Source organism: Stegodyphus dumicola, chromosome 8 (assembly GCF_044657685.1).
Source record: "Stegodyphus dumicola isolate Sdum_Otavi_A_Nest chromosome 8, ASM4465768v1".
Lineage (NCBI taxonomy): Eukaryota > Metazoa > Arthropoda > Arachnida > Araneae > Eresidae > Stegodyphus > Stegodyphus dumicola.
Genome location: NC_140775.1, coordinates 183,298,658 through 183,315,128, shown reverse-complemented (window position 1 = coordinate 183,315,128; position 16,471 = coordinate 183,298,658). Strand labels below are relative to the sequence as shown.

The 16,471-nt window shown below is 35.4% G+C and overlaps 1 protein-coding gene across 2 annotated transcripts in view; it reads left to right on the top strand.

Moving 5' to 3' along the window:
* Window positions 1-16,471, top strand: part of LOC118188374 (cysteine and glycine-rich protein 1-like) — a 118,956-nt gene that overhangs the window by 4,062 nt on the left and 98,423 nt on the right. Inside the window, exon 1 of one of the 2 annotated variants that reach the window (XM_035358792.2) lies at window positions 10,061-10,248. The exons of the other annotated variant lie outside the window; for it this stretch is intronic. The gene's annotated coding sequence lies outside the window, so the exon portion shown is untranslated. Of the gene's footprint in view, window positions 1-10,060; window positions 10,249-16,471 lie in introns of those variants that run through there. 2 annotated transcript variants of the gene reach the window in all.

The following is a 16,471-nucleotide window of genomic DNA, read 5'->3' as shown; positions in this document are numbered from 1 at the left end:
CGTTAAATGAATCTCATGCTTTAAGTCCATCATCACGTATAACTTTGGCTGGCAGCTTGAATGTATTTTAGTTCTGTGATTTTTCAAATCCAAGCTTTCAAGCCACGAAAGTTTATAGATAGAAACGAGGTGAGATGTTTTTGGTGACTGATAAAAATTAATTAATAATTTCAATGATTATTGAAAGAAAAAATGTGTGTGGCTTTGTTAATCAATGACTATGTGTAAAAATATTGGAAAGGAGTAGCAGAAACGTATCTGATGTTATGGTTTAAGATACAGCAACACTGAATCCAATAAATGCTAATTTAACATGACAAATGAGACATAAAAACAGGATAAATGACATGTTTTCATTTATATTAACATTAAGCTTCTTGCAGATAATGAAAGCTTATTTTTAGAGACCAGTTAAATATACTTTTTACATCATGTTTCTTTCAATTTTACCCTGGTTTAGCATCTTAATTTTGACTTGCAGACATGTGTGCTGAATGATTTTTTGTGAATCGGTAATATATATGTGTGTATGTCTATATATATCGTTGCATGCATACAAGTTTGTAATACATTGAATGCACGAGTCTGATATTAGGTTAATAAAATTTATTCCTATCAGAAGAAATATATCAACTGTGGAATTTTCCTCCGAGATATCCATACAAGTGTTCACAATATCATGCAATATGATCAGTAGTTATACTTCAAACTACTAAAAACGTTAAATACAATGCAATGCAAAGCACATCTAAGCAGAAAACAAACTCTGGAATTTTATTTTTTTAAACAAAGATTATATGATACGTTAAAAGAATTAAAATACATTTTCAGGAAACCCTTCTCTCATTTTTTGTTCCATATACACAGTTACCTATTTTTGCTTAAAGAAAATTATCACGACACTGCATATCAGCTACTTACCAGAAGCATCACATTCATTGTTCTCTTTAATGATTTAGCTGTGAAACACTGTATACTTGCAGATATTTTACTGCAGTTTCTTCTATTACTGGTAAATTTCACAAGCCATATTTTAAAATTGAGCTTAAGGCAAAAAAATATGATGATTTGTACAGTCAAAAGTTTTTATTCCGGACGTCCATAATCCAGACCTCAAAGCTACAAACTTTCTGCGCATGCATCAACATATAATGCATTAACACATGTGCATAATACCTTTACGAATGCGCATATCCGTCTACGCATGCACATAATACGTTTACGCATGCACGTTTAACGTATAACGGACGGTATAAGCTAAGCTAAAATTATCTAATTATCTATTTCAGTTCAGTTAATGTTGCAGATTGCGTTGTTCCTTAATCTTAGAATTGGATCCTGCTTATTATTTTTTGCAGACTGTTAGAGCAATTTTATAAAAATAAGCTTGAACTTTCGATTATGTCAAATAGAATTTCCGATGCTGGAGTTCCCAAAGGATCTACAAAGCGAAAGTATGTTTCGATGTCCATCAAACAAAAAGTGGAATTGCTGCAAAAAAGGGATAGAGGCATAGCCTTTGTTTCTCTAACCATTCCGAAATCTGTGTAGCAATTTCAGGCTGCTCTGCGGCGGGGAGGAAACACTACGGCGCACAATGAATTGGAAGTTGATCTGTCAGCACTATCCTTATCTTCAGGGCAGATGTTTTTATTTTATTTGGCTTATAATTCCTTACTAAATGTAATAATTCATCTTGATGTACTCCATCTTTGATATGATTTAAATCAAATTCCTCGTCATTATAATTCACTTCCGATAGTGAAGAAAGTGACACAGAGGTTATTGAAAACGAAAAAGTTTCGATTGACAAATTAGTCGGTATTCTCAACACAGCAGTTATAGGACTTGAACAGCAGAACTTGGTAACTTTTTTTTTTAGCAGAAATATTAAGCTTTTTTTTTTTTGGTAAATTTTGATACCCTTTAGATCATAATTGTTCTTTATTTCATAAATTATGGTTTCATATTTTTAATTTTATAATTTCTGCATGCTATCTTACCAGATTTAAACTGATGATCTATAATCCGGAAAAATCGATAATTCGGAATCGCCGAAGTTCCGACGAGTCCGGATTAACGACTTTTGACTGTATATGTAATACGATGACTTAGAATAAGCTGCAGATTGACGACGGTTCTCTGTGTTATATTCTGGGGAGACTTTATTGCATAGTTAGAAAGATGACACTCGGAGGAAAGTCTTGTAGACAGAGGTGGCTACATTGAATATCACTTTAATTGGTGGAAATGAACTAATTGGTAAAAATATATTTTTCATCACACATGATCTTGGGTACAATATGCAGCCCGCAATTTTACATGCAGTATCACATTTTAAATAATGGCATAGTTAGTAGCATGATAAAGCAAACGGAGTGAAGTATCATCTTGACTGCAGATGAAGCTAAAAGTATGCAATTATCCAATATAGAAGCTCACTAAGAAGGTTTTGTTCTAGATTAGAAAGGATTCAGTTCTGAAAATTTTGAGTTCAAGTTTCGAATTAGCCATGTCATTAGCATTATGCAAGCCAGGCGACATAGATTTATCTAGAATTGACGGAGTCCAGAAATGTTATTATTTTTTTAGAGTAAAAAGAAAATAGCCAAATTAAAAAATAGGAATTACTAAATTAAATTATAAAGCTGTAGAAGGGGAGAGATTTCTTTGTGCTACATGACAATGTGCCTGCCCATACTGGAGTTATGGTTCAGTTTCTAGCAAAAAAAAAAAAAAAAAAAAAAAAAAAACATGTACCATTTCTTAATCACCGTCCATATTCACCCGATTTGGTGCCGAGTGATGTTTTTTCATTCTTGAAAATCAAACTTCATATGAAGGGTCAGTGCTATCACTATGTAAGCAACATATGCAAGTTTAATAACATCCCAAACAAGGACTTTTATGACAATTTTATAATGCTGTATAAACATTCTGTGCATTGTACTGAAGTGGGGCAAGACTATGGAGAACACCTGAAGCATTAAAACTGTCCCTTTTAAGGTTCCTGTAGTTTTCAATAATCCAGTCTCGGAACTTTTTGGATAAATGCTGTAATGTTGTGTCAAATGGTTTCAATGCAGTGCTAATGAAGCAGTCAATAGACAGCAGTTTGGAATATTATGATTAATACTGGTGATCTTTTCACTAATACCATCAAAAAGCATGAATGGATGGATTTAATTTGATCTCTCTCTGATCATGAGCTGAGTTAAGAATTCCGAGTTTAGAGTTTAAAATTATTAACAGTTTAAGAGTGTGGAACTTGGAACTACAGTTGATTAATTTAGGATGTTGCTAAAATAAGTCAAGATTCATGCAGCCATTCTAAACACTCGGTGAAGGCACTTATATGAGGCTGTTTTTGGTCTGATGTAATCTTATGAACAAACAGTTTTAGAAACCGATTTCAAGGAAACAGATTTCACTTACATGAACCATCCAAAAGTAATCTGTTGCATGATCTGCCTTGAAGTTAACTCTAAGCTGTCATTTATAATTTAAGAAGGATATTAATTGCAGGAAAGTCACCGTAATTCAGTATTATATTCAACTCAGTTACATGCAAATGTATACGAATTCAGTTTTATCGATAATCCTGCCAGTATAGTTGTTGTTATCGTTGTCTTGTCCGAGGAGTCAAATAGGACCGAAAGTATCCAGAACAACCGCGGCGACATCAATAATCTTTGAAGGATAGAGGTACAAAGGAGCTATATCTATACTGAAGAGCTTGGCCAAAATAGCAGGACAGTTGAAGAGATGGTCTGGAGAAAGTTGGATATCAGTACAGTGAGGACAGCTGTTATAATTTCACTGGCCATCAGAGGATATCTTCATTCTTTCTGAAGTGTTGTGTCCTCAGTTTGGCTATGGTAGTGGAAATGATACAGTTACAATTTAGGGCAGGAATGAAATTCTTTTTGATTGATTCGGAGGTAAGTCTTTGACTGGCTATCGCATCAGCATCGGTAAGGAATTAAGCTGGTGGAAAGTTTAGAACTATTTCGGGCGCCTTTCGCAAGGCCATCAGCCTGTTGTCAGTATTGTTAAATGTTAATTAATTTTTTTTATTTTAAACATGTCATGTAATGTAAAACATGTTTTGACCATTTTGATTTATCTGTGGAATCACAACCACATTAGGAATTCCATGAACTAACAAGATCCATTCAATGGGCTCCTGTCTGAATGCCCCACCCCTAGTGCTAAGTTATTTTACTAGTGTTTGATAGCATGTGAAATTAGATGCGAAATACCTCAATGGAAATTGTGTACATTGTGCATAGTTCATAAGGCTAAGTGAGTGTTTCCATAAACTGTAGCAAATTGTATGGAGATGAACATGGTGGTGGCAACTTTTTGCATGATGGGCTAACAGCAGTGCTGAAAAGACAAGGATAATGGCATGCGTTATGATCAGTATCTTCATCTGGCTTGAGCCACGTTAGGTTTATGTTCCATGAACTCCACCAGGCTGCCATCTTCCGAAATTATGTGGTGAAAAAATAGGATTATAAAATTATATTACATGAGGTTATTAAAAATGTTTACATGTCGGGAAGAAATAGTATACCACATCAAACAGCATCGATTTGAAATATAATATTGAAATGCTGTGTGATTTGCATGCTTTGATACATTATTATGCTGTTAGCACAAAATATTGTACAGTCAAAAGTCGTTAATCCGGACTCGTCGGGACTTCGGCGATTCCGGATTATAGATCAACAGTTTAAATCTCGTAAGATGGCATGCAGAAATTTTAAAATTAAAAATATGAAACCGTAATTTATGAAATAAAGAACAATTATGATCTAAAGGGTATCAAAATTTACAAAAAAAAAAAGCTTAATATTTATTTGTTTACTTTATTAAACATTTCTTTCAATGTAAGTTGTTTAAGTTGCTTCATTTTATGTGATAATACTTTCTCTTTAATTCTCTTTAATTCTATAAACAGACATAATTTCTTGTTCAGTTACAATCCGCTGTTCAAGTCCCGTAATTGCTGGGCCGAGAATACCGACTAACTTGTCAATCTAAATTTTTTCGTTTTCACTAACCTCTCTGTCACCTTCTTCATGTCTTTATCCATTTTTTGCAGCAATTCCACTTTTTGTTTGATGGACATCGAAACGTACTTTCGTTTTGTAGATCCTTTGGGAGCTCGAGTATCGGAAATTCTATTTGACATAATCGAAAGTTCAAGTTTACTTTTATAAAATTGCTCTTACAGTCTGCAAAAAATAATAAGCTGGATCCATTTCGAAGATTAAGGAACAACGCAACCATCAACATTAACTGAAATAGATAATTAGATAATTTTAGCTTATACCGTTCGTTATACATTAAACGCGCACGCGAAAACGTATTCTGCGCTTGCGCACACGCATATGCGCAGTCGTAAAGGTCTTACGCGCACGCGTAAACGCCTATGCGCATGTGTCAACGCGGCGCATGCGCAGAAAGTTTTTAGCTTTGAGGTCCGGATTATAGATCATTCCGGATTAAGGGTGTCCGAATTAACGACTTTTGACTGTAGTATCTTTAGCATCATTGAGTGGTTACCAAACACACATGATGTGGTTTGACACAAATTTTTCATTACCACTGAAATCAAATTTTCATTCGAACAAAATCAGCATTTTCTGAGAAAACGGGAAAAAAAAATACCTGAAGCACTTTGCAATAATGAAGTGATCCTAAAGTGATTAGAAGTAAATGCTATCCAAATTTCAATGCTCTTCATATTGAATGAGCATGAGCATTCTTTGCTATAAAAGGTACTAAAATATGAGATGGGATTACTTTAGTAAATACTTCGATAAAACCCACGGCCTTCTCGTAGAAGTATTTTAATATAGATATGGGTAAAGAAAGTATTCGCTTTGAGGGCTTTTGGGTCCAGGCGCCAAAACAAAAAAATTGCCTTTGCTAATTTGAAGAAAGTAATTAAGCAGATAGAAATGGTAGCTGTTAGTACTTTTGATATAAAATGGTATAATATGCAAATCATGATATTAAATGAAATGCTGAAAATTTTGCAACATTCTTCATGGCTAACTTATGAGATTATAGAATTGTAATGTGGCATTTATATTAATTTAATATTAGTATATAAAGATGCATTAATATTTTACACACAAGTACCATTAAAAGTCTTGTAGCACTTTGTCAGTAATTATGGCTTGCCACATTGTTATTAGGATGGCTAGGAAGGGTATTAACCCTTTCAATCCAAGTGGTCTAACACTGAAACCACCTATTCAAAATTCTATAGAATGTCACTCAGTGATTTCCTTGCTCTCCTGCATGCATGATATACACTGGTGTGTAAAAATTAAGGGCGAAGTCGAAAAATTAGCATATCAGCTGAACGAAGAGGCAGAGTGGACAGAAAGACCAATTAGGAGATTAAGTAAGGTGATGTATGGTAGCACATGCGCAGATATGCAGGTAGACGTAATGGGGGAGCGTCTGAGTAGTATAAAGCATGTTGTCGGTGTAAGATCAGTATTTCTGGCAAAGAGATTGCATGCCGTATAGCAGTTAAAATCACACCGAGTTGCTGCTTCAGCGAGAAATGGCGAATAATCAATCTGTTAGACGATATCTGGATGCTTTTACCCGAGGTTGAATCATTGGGAAGTTGCCGCAGTGTGACAAGTGTGGCTGCAGAGTTCGGAATTGCTCACAGCATCGTTTCACGACTTTGGAGACAATTTCAAACTACAGGAACAGCTATCCAGGGGTTTAGTAGTGGTCGTCCACGAGGAACCACACCCGCAGATGACCGGTATATTGCCTTACAGGCCAGAAGAAACAGGCGGCAGACAGCGGGAGAAATCGCTAGACACAACAACTGGACGACCGATATCGCGTTTTACCGTGGCCAGAAGACTGTACGGTGGTTGTCTGTTTGCACGACGTCCTGTACGGTGTGTACCTCTAACGCCTGCCCATCGGAGAAGGCGTTCTCTGTGGTGCCGGGAACACCAGAATTGGAGAGACAATGAATGGGGACAAGTACTCTTTACAGATGAGAGCAGATTCAGTCTGAGTAGCGATTCTCATCGCATACTCATCTGGAGAGAGCGGGGAAGCCGCAATCATCCCTCGAACATCATTGAAAGGGACAGGTATGGAGGTGGCGGTGTTCTCGTTTGGGGAGGCATCATGCTTGGTAGTCGTACAGACCTTCACATCTTCGACGCACGTTCAGTCAACGGGACCCGTTATTGTAACGAGGTTCTTCTCCCATATGTGCGTCTTTTTAGAGGCGCTATGGGTCCGTAGTTCCTTTTCATGGACGACAATGCACCATGTCATCGCACAGTAACTGCCGAACAGCTCTTAGAGAGTGAGGATATTGAACGTATGGATTGGCCAGCACGATCTCCGGATCTCAAGAGCTTATCTTCCTTTCCTTTACTTCCTTGTTATCAATAAATTGACTGTTCAGGAATGTGCTTTTTTATAGTTTTCTTTCTTATAAAATATCCTTTATCGTGCTGGCTATCGTAACTTCTGAAAATGATACCCGTTTAATTCCTTTACCTTTTTCTGTAGTATATAGTTTTTCCTCTGAATGCTAGTTTATTTGTAAATTAGCCTGATATGTTGGACGGCAGGAACATAACAGAAATGTTTTTAACATTTAAATCTTCAGAAGATTTTTTAGGTTATTTTTTTTATCTGATTTGTATAAATTTCGAATTTTGTTTTTGACGGTTAATTGAGTATGGATTTCAAGAGATTTTATTTTACGTTGCGTACAATTGCTGCAAGTGAAAGAAAGAAGTATGTCTCTCATTTGAAACTGAAAGTTAGAAATAATTAATTAGCTAGAGAACATTACTGTCAACTTAATGATTAATTGAGAGCGCCTTAGCTGAATTGCGAATTAAGCGATCTTTGCCTAAGTAAAGAAAGCTGAGTTCGTTCGTTGCAGAACACTTGAAAATTTCTATAACAAACCATCAGCGTAAAACAAAACTGTCTACGGAAGGAAAAGAAAACTGCATTGGGTGGTAGCAGGTGATGCCATAATCATTTATAATTCAGTTTCTTCATTTTCCCATGGTGTTTAGTCTTCCGTTATATGCACTTTATATTATTATTATTATTTTGATTTAATTTGCGTAGCGAAATGAATTCATTCTGCAATTTAAACTACTTAAAAATACAGGTAAGTTAATAGTATTTTTCTGTTAATTATGTAATGTGTTATTCTTCTGTGATGCATTTTATTGATTGCTTACATAATTATATGTGATTTCGAGCTGATTGTGGATGTCGTCCACTGTATTACCGCGGTTAATCGAGAATTAACTGCATATCGAACGCTGAGACGGAGCTGTATATATCTTCAGCTGGGATTTGTAATCGTTTAAGTCCACAAACTCGAGGATATTCTAGATCAGGGTTCCCAACCTTATGCCCGCGGGTACCATGGCGCCGCCGATCGTTTAACGTGTGCCCGCCGCTGTGCAATCACAAAAGTATGTTTTAGATTTCAGTAAAATTCTATGTGAAAGTTTGCTCATTTTTAATGAAATAGAAATTGCGTCCAAAACAGATACCAGCACAAAGCGAAATGCGACCGATCTCTTTTTATATGTGCATGTAATTATTACCTCTATCCAACTATAAATTCGCCTTGAAAAAGTAAATGGTGAATGTACTCTAGAATGTACTCTTAGGGACAGAAAGGTGGAGGAACCTTGTTGTAGATGACCTCTTAATCATTTTATGATTTCTCATAATCCTCTCCACTAGGAAGTGTTGGGTCCTGTAGCAACAGTAGCATGCCATGTGTCCCACATTCTCTTAATTGGGCTCTGCGTTTTCGCTGCAACTTTCGTATAATCTGTTAGTTATTTGTTTGGAGCAGGAAACACGAAAATTCTGCGAAACCCTCGCTGAGATTCAAACTCCGGACCCCCCAACTGCTAGCCGAACGTGCTTCTTATACCACCATGAAGGCAAGTGGTAAGGAAAGGGTACGTTCTTCCTCGCTTAAAGTGTAACTAAGGTAGGGAACCCATTAATCAAATTCTGGTGTTGACTAACTATCGTCCATTACGTTTTACTTCGAGCGCCGTTTATAGAGTCTATTAGATATTTGTCGCAGCAAAAAAACCTGCCCGGCCAGTATAGTGGTTAGTGACGCTGACTGCCGTACTGATGGATCCTGATTTGAATTCTAGACTAGGCATGGATATTTATAAGCATATAGTGTCTTTGCATCAAGGGAACACTAAAAAGTCCTCTTGAGAAGTTGGTGGTTGGAGAAGAGGAGTGGCAGATTTTTGGATCATCCCCAGGGTGTTCTCCTTCAAAATTGGAGCTGGAGCTGAAGCTGAGCAGTTAACTAAATTCAAAAATACCTCAATCACCTGTGGTACTACAGAGGTGCTGGTCTAGCTTCTACCTGTACCTGTCGAAGATTCGAAAACACAAAAATTCTGCGATACTTTCGTCGAGATTCGAAATCGTACCTACCGACTGCTAATCAGAGGTGCTTCTAATTATACAAATTCAATACACATTTAGCAAAATTGTAAATCCAAAAAGAAAGTTTATGAAGGAAAATTAAAAGGGGGAATGCTACACCCACAAATAACTTAAATGATTAAAAGTGTGAAAGGTTACGAACGTTAAGAACTTTTTTTTTTTCTGTTATGAAATAAACTGCAGCGAATGTCACATAAGGAGCATTCGTACTTTCACTCATAAAACACACACACACACACACACACACACACACACACAAAAAAAAAAAAAAAATCAGTTTCTTTATTGCGTTAATCAGTTGCTAAGGGGTTGATCCGAACCCGCATTATCAAGATGCTTGAACTCGCGTTGTCGAAACCGAAACCAGTCGCTAATCGAACTTGTCAACAGGGAAGTGCAATGGTGAAAACGGACGCCTAATAAATAAACGCTCAATGCCAAGGTTCCACAACCTGGCACATCCTAACGTCGCGTCTGGAACTATACAAATCCCACTTTCTTTTTTAATAACCTGTTTTATTTCGCAAGATGTCGCGGTGCAAACAAAAATCTCAGTATTTACCAGCTAGGTGGAGCTGAAATCGTGTCGAAAGTAGGCCGAAAGGAAGTCGTAACGCACAAGACAGCAAGCAGTGATTCAGACAGACAACGCAGTTGCGTCGAAGCGATCGCGGAGTTCGTGAGTTACTGATCTCTTGAACTTCCATGGGCGTTGTTTTCCCTCCGGTAAGCGCAATTTGTTTTTGTGTGTGAATGACGACGTTGTGGGTGCAGAGGTTAGATTTGTTTACGTCGAAATTAATGACGGCTCATTCGCGTGTTTATGTAGCAGTGATCTCAAACACAAACTGCATGCGGGCCGAACGAGCGATTTAAAAACGCGCTAGAATTTTTTTCTCAGCAAAATGAAAATTTCTTATCAACTAATTAAAAATATTTCAATTAAATTTTAAATTAATTCGCTTAAAGATGTGTATCAAAACGTATAAATAATGATAACAATAACTGAAAAGGAAAAAAAAAAAAAAATGCAAATGTTTATTTTCTAATTGAAAACTAAGGTTTGATAAGGCACTTTTGTTGGTAAGAATTTTGTAATTCAAACGTCTTAACAGCTAAATATATTAATATTAATATTTTAGACTGGAGAGCAGTGGCAATATTAAATAATTCTAACGTTAGTTAATCTTTAAATAACTTATTTTAAACTAAAAATAAAGTTAAAAAAACTGAAGGCTTTCAGATATTATATAACGCCCAAAAGGGTGTTTTTTTAACATTTTGTGTGTTACCTTTATGTATTAAATATCATGTTCTTCGCACTTAAACTATAATATTCAATTCAACAGCAATATCGCAAAATAAATTTTAAATGAGCGTATCTTAAGAATTTCTCATACACAGTCTCACTCGCTGGAGATAAAAATATTTTATCTGTACAACGTTGCCATGGCTCGCTTTGAAATCCTTGAGTTTCTTAATCAAAAATTCGTTTAAAGTTTTATAAAATATGAAATAGGTAATAAAACAAATTCTAAATTTGGGCTTCCAGATGCCCATATTCGCAGTAGGAATACGTCATTCAAAATTAGATGGCTCTAGGTACCGTTGTTTTATCACAATGCGAGAAAGATACATACATTTATGCAGAAAAACATCGTTAAATTGCATTCGATAGCGGTTAAAATGGATATTTGCGTTGAAATATGATGCTTGAAACTTTTCGCGATTACAATACTTCCTTTTTACTTCGTACAAGGAAGTAAAAAAGAAAAGAGTTTTCGTATGGAAATGTATCTTCATAACGCGATTTAATGGTTTGGAAAGGAATCATGAGAAATATCCGCACCGAGTAGCATATTTGTCGAGGAGGCTCTGTAACAGCTGGGGTATATGTGGACGACATATTGGAACTCCAAATTATACTGTTTAGAGGTGCTGTTGGCCCAGAGTTTTGTAATGGATGACAGTGCTGGGGCTCATCGAGCATATGCTGTCATAATACTTGCAAACAGAAGATATCACTCGAATGAATTGGTCACTTTACTCACCCGATTTGAACCCGATTGAGCATGTGTGGGATGCCTTAGGGCGCCAAATTTCAGCTCGCTAAATTCCTCCTTTGACCCTCCCGGAGCAAAAAAGTGCACTTTGAGGAGAGTGGTGCACGATTTTACAAGACTTAATGAATACTTTGATTACATACCATATTAAAGAAAACTTTTTTCCACACGAGGTGACTTAACTTTTCCATCATTTTCTAATTTCCATAAATTTGGTTTTAATTTAAATATTTTGTGAATTATCAACTACAAAACATTGTAATTTATGCTAACTAATGCTTTTATGTAGATTTCGATTAATAATTTTTTTTTATTAAATTATAAGTTACGTTTGATTTCTGTCATTATCCTGTAATTTTGATGACCAGTGTATATCCACAAAAGCCTTGGACATAGTGATCTTCCATCGCGATAAATAGTGAATATGGTGAATTCGAAAATAGTGAATTCGAAAATAATTCGATAAATAGTGAATATGGTGAATTCGGTGATTGATAAATTTAGAATCGCGAGTATAATTCGCTTTGTTATTTTGCTGTCATACCAGCACTTATTTTCATTCAGTACATTTTTTTTTATTTGTTTAAATATCTTTAGTCCAAAGGGATTTGAATCCCGAAGGACTATTAGTTTCGTTTTGGCATTTTGCGTCGGACGGATAAATGTCGGTTCACTTTTCAAACTGTTGCCATAAAATGTTAGAGTCCTGCATTATATTTGAAGAAATTAAATAATGAAAGTCTGCGTAAATGTATGTATATTTCTCACATTGTCATAAAATAACGGTACATAGAGTCATCGAATTTTGAATAACGTAATCCTCCAACGAATATCAGCATGTGGAAGACCAAATTTGAAATTTGTTTTATGATCGATTTCCTATTTTTTAAAACTTTGACGAATTTTTGATTAACAAACTCAAGGATTTCAAAGCGAGCAATGGCAACGTTGTGCAGAAAAAACATTTTTATCTCCAGCGCGTGAGTCTCTGTATCGGAAATTCTAAAGATATGCTCGTTTTAAAACTATTTTGCGATATTGCTGTTGCACTGGATCTTATGGTTTAAGTGCGAGGAACATGATATTTAATAAAGAAAGGTAACACACAAAATGTTAAAAAACGCCCCTTTGGACGTAATTTAAAATCTGAAACATTTCAGATTTTTTTTTTTTTTTCCCCCTATTATTTTCTGTTTAAAAGTGCAGGTTGATGAGTTTGTGATAAAAATGTTATAAGAAAAATATGAATTTTTGTGTGCCTCTGAATTTTATATCGCTATCGCTAGTAAAACAATAGAACATTTTATATTAGAAATATTTTTATAAATGTGCGTCTGCATTTCGGAATCTGTTCAACTGAAAATTTTGAATACACTTTCTTAATTATGTACTTTTTATAACTTTAAACTAAAACAGGAGGATAATTGATCGCATATTTTGAAGAAATTAGTTGTATTTGTTGCTTAATGTAAGGATAAATATTGAGTAAGGATAGTCGATAAAGGATTATAGATATGTTTTTAAAATTATTAAAACATTAATTTAATACGGAATTTAGCAGAAAAAAAAACGATCTCCTTCTCCTTGAGAATCTGCGCGTAGATTTTCCTGAATCAGAGATTGCAAACCCTTTTGTTGCATCGACTCCATTTAAAGGAAAGGTTTTTCTTCTTCGATCCCCTTATTTTTTGCTCTATAATGTACAACATACAACTTATTAACTAATGCATATAACAGTTAGATTATTAAGAATATGAACGAAAGTTTTGAAAATGATTTGTTAGATTTATGTTTTATTACTTTTGAAGCATTATTATTTTTAATTTTACAAATATAAACAAGTTTTCGGAATCAAAATCGCTGGTTCTGATTGCACCAAAATTCGATTTTAATGAATGTAATGACTGCCATTTGGTGTATTGACGGAATGTTTTTAGTATTTGGCATGAAATTGCTTAATTTAGTTCCTAAATCACCTCGTTCGAAAACATTTAACTTGTTTCTTGTTTTCCATGCTAATTTTGCGTTTTTTTTTGGGGGGGGTGTATGTGTGTGTTTTTACGATTTATTTTTTATATTGTTATAGTCATTGCTTGAAAAATATATAAATCATGCTCTTATTGTACAAAATTTATATGGATATATATTGAAAATGGTTTTTAAAATATGTTAAATAATTTTAGCATGTTTCCCCCTCATATTTATTTTATATGATTTCTTCCTTACTTCATGATATAGCATATATATGTAAGATATAACAAAATATGATAGCTGTTTCAAAAAAATAATTGACGACCTCAAAATTAACATTCTAAATTTGGTAATCTGCCCCTAAATTTATCTCTTCTCACAGGTTCCAGACGTTTCTATCTTATGTAACGTTTTAATGCAGATGCCTCTTGTCCAATCAAATTAATTGTAAACCAGAACTGTGAACTGAAACTTTTCCGCCTCCCACCCTTCTTCCTCTGAAGTTCTATGATACTCTGCCCTTTTTCCGCGTAGCTTTCCTGCTGGCAAGACAGTTTTAAACCATGCTGCTGCTACTGCTTACTTACTTAAGATGACGTTCTAATTCAAACTGCAATTTATGTATTCAAATATAATTAGGAAACATCTTGTCTGAAAAAGGATGATTTGATATGCGTGGAAAAAATAAAGATTGTGATTTTTCAAGATATGTTGTGCTAAATTGCGTCATCATGCTTTCCACTCTGCCACCTACAAGCCACTGCGGTCTTCTCGGTCATCTACGCAGTATCGTAAGCTGTTGAGAGTTCCACTGCTTTCATCTACACATTTGAAATCGTTACATATATATATAAGCAATTAATTAACAGTTATATTAATTTTTCATTTTTTTGGTAATCTGTGGGATCTTGATTATTCCGATCAACTGCTATCCGGCTGTCGACCCCTTAATGATCGTTGACCTCCTTTAAAATTTCACTGACCCGCAGAGTGCCAATATTCGAACCCGTTGGGAACCCTTATCCGAAATGATTAAATAAACAAACACTGAAGCATAAGTTTTGTATAAAATGATAAAATTTTGAAGTAGCAATTAATTTTTTTTAAATTTGTGTATTTGCTTTTTATTATTATTATTATTCCACAAGAAATCCCCCAGCCCCAATAAAAGGAAAAGAGCGATATCTAAGCAGGTGGAGAGGAGGTTAGAAAGAAGAAATATCAAGTATAAAATTAATGCTTTTTTGAGACACTTAAGTAGTTTTAAAATAAGGCAGTGAATAACTGCGTAATACTGTAAAATAGTAAGATGTGCCACTTTTAAAATTCAGTAACATATTTGCTACTTTAACTTAACTTAGAATACTTCACAAATATGGACTTATTTGAGGTGTTTCGCCAAGTTCAGCGTAAAAAATCTTAGGAAAGCTGCCTTTCCAAGGAATCTGACAATTTACGGAATGAGGAAACGCGACAATACATGCACGGAGCCCACTCTTCTGTGTCCGGAAGGAAGACACGGAACAAAACTTCCAGTGTTCCATGACTACGCGGATTCAAGTAGTATCAAGATAGTACTAATGCTATTCAAAATGCCGGTTAGATTTTTTTAACTTTTATTTCGTAACAAAAATTTTTTATATACATTTGCAATTGCATATTGACGCCACTTTTTCTAACTTTCTTAATTGCAATGTCTTTAACGACTAACTGTCCTTTGAACAGTAGGCTAAATTTTAAACATTTCTCACTGGATGAAAGAAAAATCGACTTTGAAAAAGTCGTACAAAATTCAGTTTCATTAAGTACAAAATTTCGAATTTTAACATTTCTACAATTGGTAACTAGAAACCAATGCTTCTGTTTATATTTTTCTATCATAAATAATATCTTTAAGAAATTTGAGTTTTTAAACTTAATGTATGTAGCTGTGTTGACTCAGATTTGTGTAATGGTCCTGGAAAATTCTATATTATCGCATCTTGGGTCAACATAAGCGTTGCTGGTCAGATTCTGCACATAGAATGGAATATGTATCATTCAAGAGGACCCTCGGCTGTTGAAAATGTATTTTGTTTAGCCAATATTTAGGGACATATTTATTTGGAATAATAAACATGGGTGCATTCATTTACCCATGTTTGCACTTTATACATGGAAGAATTAATAATATAGATAAAGATAAAGAACGCATAAAAGAATAATTTAAGATGATTGTCGGCTATTGAAAATATTGTTGCATAATTTTCTTCCCTTACTTCACGTTCGTTCAGAATTGAAGTGAATAATGACGACAGCACTCGATGAAGTATCGAAACACACTTTATTTAGCCAATGTTCTCAGGACAGCTCCAAAATCACGTTTTACAGTCGTTGAAGATCTACTACAAACTCGCTGGAACAATCAGCGACACAGCCTTCAGGCTATCACGGTGAAGACAATTTCACGGCAAAGCACCAGATTACAGCTCCCGACTCTGCTCGGTCCTTCTCGGAACTCCACGCACTCTCCAGAGTCTCCACGATCCAACTCGCGATGCACTCGACGATACGCAAGAGTACAGCTCCCGACTTCTCGATACAGTCGTTCTCGGAGCTCAACACGCTCTCTCGACGATGCACCAACCGCGAGTACTCTAATAAGAGACTCTTTCCGTGCACTCGACGACCAACTCGGCATTCCTTGACCGACTGTCAACTCGATCGACTCCGCACGGAGTGACTGACTCGAGACACTAACTGACTCTCCGCGTACCAGCAGGGTTTTTATAGCTTTTAGCTTATGTTTGAGAACATTTTGTGCTAAACTGGTAAGAATTCATTCCAGAAGGTTCACCAACCGTTTTGTCGCCAAATGGGCGATTTCTCGTCAAATGTGGCAACTGCTTTCCTTTGCCATTTTATGGCAATCATAA